We start from the raw sequence: 10,126 nt of genomic DNA, 5'->3' as shown, positions 1-10,126 counted from the left end.
TTGGTCTCATATGGACATGTAATGGATTTGACAAAGCTTATCCTTGTATTTCTTGAGACTTGGCTGCTTCTGCACCTATCTTTCACCTTCACTGCATGAATCGGTGCCAAAGTTTGCTTAACAAACGACGTACGAAACGAGACTGTAGATTTTATGGGTCATGAGATATTTGCTCTCAGATGGACATGTGATTGTTTTGACAAGGTTACACTTGTATTTCTTGGGACTTGTATGCTTCTGCAACTATCTTTGAAAGGAAATCGACATCATCATATAAATTGCATGGATTGTGTGTCAAAGATAGCTTAACAAACAACATAAGAAACAAGACTGTAGATATTATGGGTCATGAGATGGTTGCTCTCATATGGACATGTAATGGGTTTGACAAAGCTTACCCTTGTATTTCTTGAGACTTAGGTGCTTCTGCGTCTATCTTTCTAACGATATTCGATATCATCACCTGAAGTGCATGGATTGTGTGTCAAAGATAGCCTAACAAACTACGTATGAAACAAGCCTGTAGATGTTATGGGTCATGATATATTTGATCTCATATGGACATGTAATGCATTTGACAAAGCTTATCCTTGTATTTCTTGAGACTTGGCTGCTTCTGCACCTATGTTTCAAACGGAATTAGATATCATCACCTTCACTGCATGGATTGTGTGTAAAAGATAGCATAACAAACAACGTAAGAAACAAGACTGTATATGTTATGGGTCATGAGATATTTGTTCTCATGTATGCATCAGCATCTATCTTTCAAACGGAATTCGGTATCATCATCTAAATTGCATGGATTGTGTGTCAAAGATAGCTTAACAAACAACGTATGAAACAAGACTGTAGATGTTATGGGTCATAAGATATTTGCTTTCAAATGGACATGTGATTGATTTGACAAGGTTACCCTTGTATTACTTGGGGCTTTTATGCTTCTGCATCTATCTTCGAAGCGGAATTCGATATCATCATATAAATTGCATGGATTGTGTTTCAAAGTTTGCTTAACAAACGACGTAAGAAAAGAGACTGTAGATATTATTGGTCACGAGATATTTGCTCTCATATGGGCATGTAATGGATTTGGCAAGGGTTACCATTGTATTTCTTGAGACTTGGGTGCTTCTGTATTTATCTTAGAAACGGAATTCTATGTCATCATATAAATTACATGGATTGTGTGTCAAAGTTTGCTTAACAAACGACGTAAGAAACGAGACTGTAGATATTATGGGTCATGAGATATTTGCTCTCATATGGACATGTAATGGATTTGACAAAGCTTATCCTTGTATTTCTTGAGACTTGGATGCTTCTGCACCTATCTTTCAAACGGTAATAGATATCATCATCTTCACTGCATGGATTGTGTGTCAAAGATAGCATAACAAACAACGTAAGAAACAAGACTGTATATGTTATGGGTCATGAGATATTTGCTCTTATGTATGCTTCAGCATCTATCTTTCAAACGGAATTCGGTATCATCATCTATATTGCATGGATTGTGTTTCAAAGATAGCTTAGCAAACAACGTAAGAAACAAGACTGTAGATGTTATGGGTCATGAGATATTTGCTCTCAGATGGACATGTGATTGATTTGACAAGGTTACCCTTGTATTTCTTGGGGCTTTTATTCTTCTGCATCTATCTTCGAAACGGAATTCGATATCATCATATAAATGGCATGGATTGTGTGTAAAAGTTTGCTTAACAAATGACGTAAGAAACGAGACTGTAGATATTATGGGTCATGGGATATTTGCTCTCATACGGACATGTATTGGATTTGATAAACGTTACCCTTGAATTTCTTGAGGCTTGGATGCTTCTGCATTTATCTTCGAAACGGAATCAGATATCATCATATAAATTGCATGGATTGCTTGTCAAAGAAAGCTTAACAAACTTCGTAAGAAACAAGACTGCAGATATTATGGGTCATGAGATATTTGCTCTCATATGGGCATGTAATGGATTTGACGAAGGTTACCCTTGTATTTCTTGAGACTTGGGTGCTTCTGCATTTGTCTTTGAAACGGAATTCTATGTCATCATATAAATTGCATGGATTGTGTGTAGAAGTTTGCTTAACAAACGACGTAAGAAACGAGACTGTAGATATTGAAGTGGAGATTTTTCACATAGCATTTGGTATACAAGCGCAGTGATTTGTAGGTTATATCCCATTTAGATATGATTTCATTAGCCGGATTTAGCACATTATCAGGTTTTATTTGCTAAATCCCGCCAAAATCTACCAGATTTCCCACACAAAAATAAATCCTCGTATTGAGTGGATTTGGTTTAAATCTGGCATAAATCCTCGTATACAACTCTGTTTTTTGCAACATGTTGCTGGAAAATACAAAAAGTTGCGGGCTGGCACAAGAAACAAGGTAGATGCATCGGTGAATTGCTACACTAAAAATAATTTAAAATGTAAAAATTTGTAAACAAGGCTGAAAAATTAAATTTGTTTTGATGTACAAAGTTGATTTTAATCAACCAAGACTAATATTTACGATGTCTAATAATTCGTTTATTTATTTTAGATGGGCACACTACGATAGAATAATTCTTTAGTTAGCATTAGTAGCATAATGTTCTAACATTTTCAGTATTGTACAATACATTTGTAATTTGACGTATGTTTTTTGGGACGAATTCAATTTACAAAAAATTCTTTTGACGTTTCAAATTCGATCAGATGGGCTGATGCATCTACCTTGGTAATTGTGATATGAACAAAAATCAGCTGACTGCCATTTAAATCCTCCAAAATGTATATCTAAATGCAATGAGATTTGTACTGGATTTATTAAATCCAGTCGAGGATTTATGGCTAGTCTAAATGAGCTATTAACTAACCTTAAAAAATACTTAAACATTTTTCTATACATTTCTTTGAAAACAATTAACCTGAATTTACACTACTATTTGAAAACTTTTGAACACTTTTTGAATTCTTGCTGATGGAAATTTTTTGTTCCTGATACAAAATATTTTCATCTTTCTTAAATTCTTTGGCTGAAACATTTTACTGTGATTTTTTACAACATTTTGCTGCAGTATTTTTTCTTCGAAAATTAAATTACTTTGAACTTTGCTGAAATATTTTGTATTTGACCCATGTCATTCTATTTGCTGGCAATAATTGGAGTTTTTATACTTGTTTGCTGAAAAGTTGCTGCTGACCCAAAAATTTGTTCACGATTGAAACATTTCGCTGGGATTCTTAAATTTTCTGATTTAATTATTTTTTGATTCTCGACTCTAAATCATTCTGTCTTTTGAGCTGTAACAAATAATAAAATCCTCCTAACAAAGGAATTAAGTGATTTTATTGTCTTTCTGGTACAAGACTCTTTGAAAATTATAATTTCTTCTGTGCAACCCAACACACCTTTTCTAGTCGCTTATTTTTTGGATTAAAATTTTTTCGTTTTAAGTTTCTTTTTGCTATCGTTTCTTGAATTTGCCTAATATCTTTGGTGGAAAAGCTTAAATTCTTTTGCTGAAACATTTTACTGTGATTTTTTACAACATTTTGCTGCAGTATTTTTTCTTCGAAAATTAAATTACTTTGAACTTTGCTGAAATATTTTGTATTTGACCCATGTCATTCTATTTGCTGGCAATAATTGGAGTTTTTATACTTGTTTGCTGAAAAGTTGCTGCTGACCCAAAAATTTGTTCACGATTGAAACATTTCGCTGGGATTCTTAAATTTTCTGATTTAATTATTTTTTGATTCTCGACTCTAAATCATTCTGTCTTTTGAGCTGTAACAAATAATAAAATCCTCCTAACAAAGGAATTAAGTGATTTTATTGTCTTTCTGGTACAAGACTCTTTGAAAATTATAATTTCTTCTGTGCAACCCAACACACCTTTTCTAGTCGCTTATTTTTTGGATTAAAATTTTTTCGTTTTAAGTTTCTTTTTGCTATCGTTTCTTGAATTTGCCTAATATCTTTGGTGGAAAAGCAAAGTAGCCATTTTTATAAGTTTTCTGACTCTTCGAAATAATTCTCCTTTGCGGTTTTTATTATCAAATATTGACTCTTTTTCTGGCTTTCCTTTGAAAATAGTTGTTATCAAATATTTTAACTTTTTGTGGACTCGACGGTTCTCCACAAAATTAGATCCGCTTGTCGTCTATTAATTTATTTGGGAAGTAACAACAAAGATTTTGCAAAGACAAATTTTTGATTTGTTTTTAAGACCAAATAAAAATAAAAATTTGTCCTCGTAAAGGGCAACTTTGTCAAACTCTTGTAAAACAAAAATTTGTTCGAAAGTCTGACTCTCGCTACAACAAGGATGGATAAAGTTAAATGCTCAAAATTTGCAAACCACGTTAACGACTTGCAGGATTACGTTTCAATTTCAAGTATTGCTAACACTGATGACGACATACGTACCCTAGAGGCATCACGAGTGGAGCTTAACTCTTTTTACGACCAAGTGAAGAAAGCTTATGTGGAATACCGCGATTATGAACCAAAAGAGGGAGAAAAACCAATCGATAAAAACCAGCTGAGGAAACATTACTTAGAGGCTATTGATATTTATAAGAAGGCGATTGCAGTTGTAAATGGACAAATTCAGACACTAAAGCAGAAGGAATCAGATGAGAAAATAAAGCGAGAGACCCTGTTGGCACAGAAACAAATCGATTCAACACCAATTTCAAGATTACCAGAATGTGACACAGACGTTTTTAAGGGAGGCTATAATACTTGGCCGAGTTTCCGTGACTTATTTACCGCAATCTACATAAAAGGCTCCAAATTGAGTAATGTCGAGAAGTATTTTCATTTGACTCAGAAGACTGCTGGCGAAGCAAGAGAGTTAATAAGCCATGTTCCTCTTACCAATGATGGCTTTGAGCTAGCTTGGAAGATTTTAACCGACAGATACGAAAACAAGAGGATGCAGGTGAACGAGCAAATGTTACTTCCGACTCAAGTCACAGCATTCAAAAATTACAGCGAACGGTGAATAGCTGCATTCAAACTTTGGAGACTCTGAAGCTTGAAGTTTCAGGATGGGACCCAATATTAGTATATATTTGTTCCAGCAAACTTCAAAGAACAGTTTTAGAAGAATTCGAGAATACTCTTCAAGATTGTAAGACACTGCCAACGTGGAACGGTTTCAATAACTTTTTGACCCACAAGTTCAAAACTTTGGAATCTGTCGGAAATATAAGGCCAAGTTTTTTGAAACAAAATCAACAAACTCCATACAGACAGGATAATTCCAAGAAAATGAAGTTCGCAAACAGCTTTCAAACTAATATAGATCAGAAGACACATAATTCAAAGGGTAAATTAATGCAAATGCTCCTCAGCAGCCCAAGACACAATGTAAAAATTCGTGTCAAATTTGCAAAGCCAATCATTTTATACGAGATGGCCCACAGTTTCTGGCTAAAAACGTGAATGACCGAATTCATGTTGTTAAAATCTCACATCTCTGCTATAATTGCTTATCTGCTAACCACGGCGTGAAAGAATGCAAAAGACGTTTTGGATGCAGAACTTATAATTTAAAACACCATACCTTGTTTTCCCTATCTGCAATACAAACTACAGTTCAAGAGGAAGCACGACCTAGTACCAGTGCTGCTGCTCTCACTACACTTATACAGTCCACAACAAATCAAGAACCAGAAAATATTATAACTTTGACTCTCCAGGATGGTGAAAATAGAGATCAACATCCCGGAGATACTTTACTTTTCACAGCCATAGTACAAATTGAGGCTAATGGTCATTTTTATGATGCACGTGCGATAATCGACTCTGGATCACAATCCACGTTCATTACAGAGAAGTTAAAAAATCGTTTAATAGTACGTTTATATATAACCGGATTTAACAAACCCACTGGGTTTCAAATGTCATTTCCATTACTTATATTTCAAATAAATCCTCATAAAGAAGGTTAACCCTGCAAAAGGCTATAATATAAACATGGCCTAAGTTTGTCAACTAAACGAAATCTTGTTCATGTTACTGGTATAAACCAACTCATTTCGGAAACTTCTGCTAAAGCATGCGTGTTTAAACTACGATCTAGACTTGACCCAAATTTTAAATAGGAAGTTTTGGGCGCCTATTTTGAAACCTTTGCCTTCGAATTTACCACCATATACCTTAGAAAGAACACAAATGCGCGATGCTACGAACTTGGAATTAGCAGACCCGAAATTTCACGTCAGCCAACCAGTTGATCTCCTAATAGGGATGGACATAGGAACCCTTATATTTACCATTGGAGCACCTATGAAGTCAATTGGATCCCTATTGGCCCACAAAAAAAAAAAAAACAGTTTTTGGATGGATAATTGGCGGACCCTTGCAGGATGAAACTCAAAAGAAGAGACAAATATCACTTTGCAACACCATATCAATTGAGAAAATTTTAACACGTTTTTGGGAGGTGGAGGAGACCCCAAATTAAGTTTTGAGATCAGATCTTGCGAGCAAAACTACTTGGTTACTACTAAAAGGAACACGGATGGGCGATACATAGTGACCCTTCCCTTTAAAAAAATGCGAAGAACTTGGAGACTCACGCTCAATTTTATCGGATGGAAAGAAAGCTCATGAAGACCACAAAAATTAAGGAATTATATGACAGCACAATTCTTGAATATCTTGAGCTGGCACACATGAGAAAAATTTCTCCAAATGATATCACCAAGACTCCAAACTACTATCTACCGCACCATGCAGTAATTAGACCCGAAAAGATTACTTCAAAATTGCGAGTTGTTTTCAATGCATCATGTCCCACTTCAAATAAAAGAAGTCTGAATGATAACTTGTATGCTGGTCCAGTTTTACAGCAAGACATCGCATTGAAAGTATTGAAGTGGAGATTTTTCCGATACGTTTATAATGCCGACGTTACCAAGATGTACCGGCAGATATTATTGGATCCTAATCAAACAAAATTTCAAAGAATACACTGGTCAACACGACTTTTGTTTCAGCCGAAGTTGTTGTTGTTTTTAAATGGAATCGGCGAGCTATTTTCAAATCTGGTCACGGGTTTTCTCCATCAGCTCTTGTTCATGAGATATAGCTCAAAATCGGTTTTTACGAGTTTCACCCAGAATTTCGTTATTTTCGGATACAAACAAATACTTTTTTGCGGGTTTTTCGACACTAATATATTAAGAAGATGTTATACGCTCGATACGAAACGTTTTTTGAAATAATAGTGGCGAATATATATCAAAAAATATAGAAAACATACGATGCATCTTGTAAAAATTTTACATATTTTGAGTACTTTAAGCTGTAATTACGTCATCGGGGGAAGTCATAGGAGCTTCATATGGCATTCCGGCTATGCTCAGGGTGTCTACTATCTAGTCCTGTATTCAAATATATAATATAAAATTCATAGCGCCCACGATTCGCCAATAACCTAAAAATCGTCATGAAGCAGGAGGTCATTCAATAGAAGATACTATTAAATCTCGCAAAGAGTTAACGGCTGCTATGGAATCGGCTGGATTTGAGCTGATGGAGTGGACAGCTAACGAACCGAAAATAATTAAGGATCTGGCCAAACTAAATCCAGTAAATTCGCTCGACTTTTCCGATGATGCCTCCACAAAGACACTTGGAATAAAATGGAATAGTTCTGGTGATTTTTTCTCATTCACACCACCCACAATGGAAATTAAAACATCTTACACAAAAAAAGAAGTCCTATCGACAATTGCCAAACTATTCGACCCATGTGGGTAGCTTGCTCCCATTGTAGTTGTCGCCAAATTAGTGATGCAGCAGATGTGGCTAGACGAGATTAACTGGGATGACATATTGAAGGCAATTGCTATTATGAACTGGCAGAACTTTGTTAAGAATAGCGGAGACATTGAGCACTTAAAGATTCCACGGCGGATAAATTACTCTCCAGACAATGACGTGGAAATTCACGGATTCTGTGACGCGTCTGAGAGCGCATATGCAGCAGCATTATACATCAGAACCCGAGACACAAATAATGAAATAAAAACATCGTTGCTAACTGCTAAAACAAGAGTTGCCCCAATTAAGAAGATATCGCTACCCAGACTCGAACTTTGTGGAGCTGTTCTCTTATCAAAATTGACATCAACAATATTAAGCAATCTACAAATTTCAAAGTTTAACGTTCACTATTGGACAGACTCAACTCACTTGCCACTGGTCAACGTTTGTGGGGAACCGTGTATCTGAAATTTTAGAAAATGTTGGAGTAGAAAACTGGCGACTCTAAGGATAACCCAGCGGACATTGCTAGTCGTGGGTGCTCACCCATCGAGCTTAGTAATTAACAACTCTGGTGGACTGGACCAGATTGGTTAAAATTACCGAAAAATAGTTGGCTGATGTTAAATATGGAAGAAATGATGGAAAAAGACCCCATGAGAAACATATCATCGTTAACAAGAGTATACAGAACCCTCTAACATCTGAAGTTGAACTTACTGCTGATGAAATTCAGGCCGGCAAGCATGTCAGTATAATCGCACCCAACGGTTCTTTTTCCCAGAAGAGTTTCAAGCATTAGTGAAAAGATCCAGAATTCATCCAAAGAGTCCTTTGCTATCTTTTAACCCATACATAGATACAAAGAACAGAGAATCAAATTATGGCTTCACTCCCACCAGAAAGAACTTTGCTATCTAGACCCTTTACTAACACTGGCGTAGTTTTTGCGGGACCCTTCAGCATACGAAACTTTACGGGAAGAACATGTCTTATTACAAAAGGATATGTCTGCCTTTTCGTATGCTTTGCTACTAAAGCCATACACCTCGAACCAACTAGAGACCACTCGACTCAGTCATTTTTAGCGGCATTCTCTAGATTTATTAGTAGGCGAGGGTGCCCATCTTGTGTTTACTTCGACAACGGAACTAATTTTGTTGGAGCAGTTGATGTCCTTAAGAAAGACAGACACTTGTTCATGAAAGATTTACAAAATAAAGCGATTGTTCAAAATTCCCATCAAAATCTCGATTGGAAGTTTATTCCACCCGGCGCTCCACACCTGGGCGGTTTGTGGGAGGCCGGCGTGAAGTCTTTCAAGACACATTTGAAGAAATGCATACCAAAAATGACTTTTACCTTCGAAGAATTTTCCACAATTTTGTCGAAAATCGAAGCTTGTCTTAATTCAAGACACTTAAGTCCAGCTAGTGAGGATCCTAGCGATTTGTCGCCTCTGACCCCAGGTCACTTCTTAATCGTAAAACCAACTTTAGCCCCTCCTGAACCCGATGTTTCAGACCAAGATGTTAGCAGTGTCAATAGGTGGAAGCATCAACAAGACAATCTTAAGGAGGGTGATTTAACTGTGCTTAAAGATGAACGTTCAGCCCCAACTGATTGGAAGTTAGGGCGAATTATAAAGACCCACCAGGGAGTCGACCAAAACTTAAGAGTGGCAGACATAAAGACTGCTAGTGGTTACATCAGCCGACTCATAACGAAGGTTGTCAATTTATTTTCCGACTAATTAGTCGGACCCCTTCTTTAATAAAAAGCACAGTACTCCTTCTTCCCGTTTATTTACAGATGGCACCATTACCAAATCAAGATTGCCGCCTCGAGCAAAGCCCAAGACGACCAGAAAGAAGAGAGGCCCGCCGATTTGTCGCAGAACGCAGCCCAGTACGTCCTGAAGTCCGCCCAGCCCGCCAAGTAGCAGAACGCAGCCCAGTCCGCCCAGCCCAACATGTGGCAGTCGTCCCGAACAACAACAGGCCACCCCGAGCCGAAGAGCGTCGCCCCAGTCCCGATCGTCGTCAGCGAAGCCGCTCCAAAATTGGCAATACTCATGCGGCCTATGTCAGCAAGACCATGCCATCAGTTCCTGCCAACGATTCAAGGAAATGACCCCATACCAAAGGTACGAAACGGTTGAGCGAAGAGGGTATTACAGGAACTGTTTGGCCAGAAGTCACTTGGCCCCAGACTGCCACTGTATAACTGGATGCCGAAGATGTGACTACCGCCATCACACGATGCTTCATGGGGCGCCGCAACTTGAAGACAGCCTACAGCCGGCAACGATAGCTGAGCCCCGTTACTCGTGGG

This window comes from Musca autumnalis, unplaced genomic scaffold, assembly GCF_047663935.1.
Source record: "Musca autumnalis isolate F117 unplaced genomic scaffold, ASM4766393v1 scaffold_29, whole genome shotgun sequence".
Taxonomy (NCBI): Eukaryota; Metazoa; Arthropoda; class Insecta; order Diptera; family Muscidae; genus Musca; species Musca autumnalis.
Note: the sequence above shows the minus strand (reverse complement) of the source record.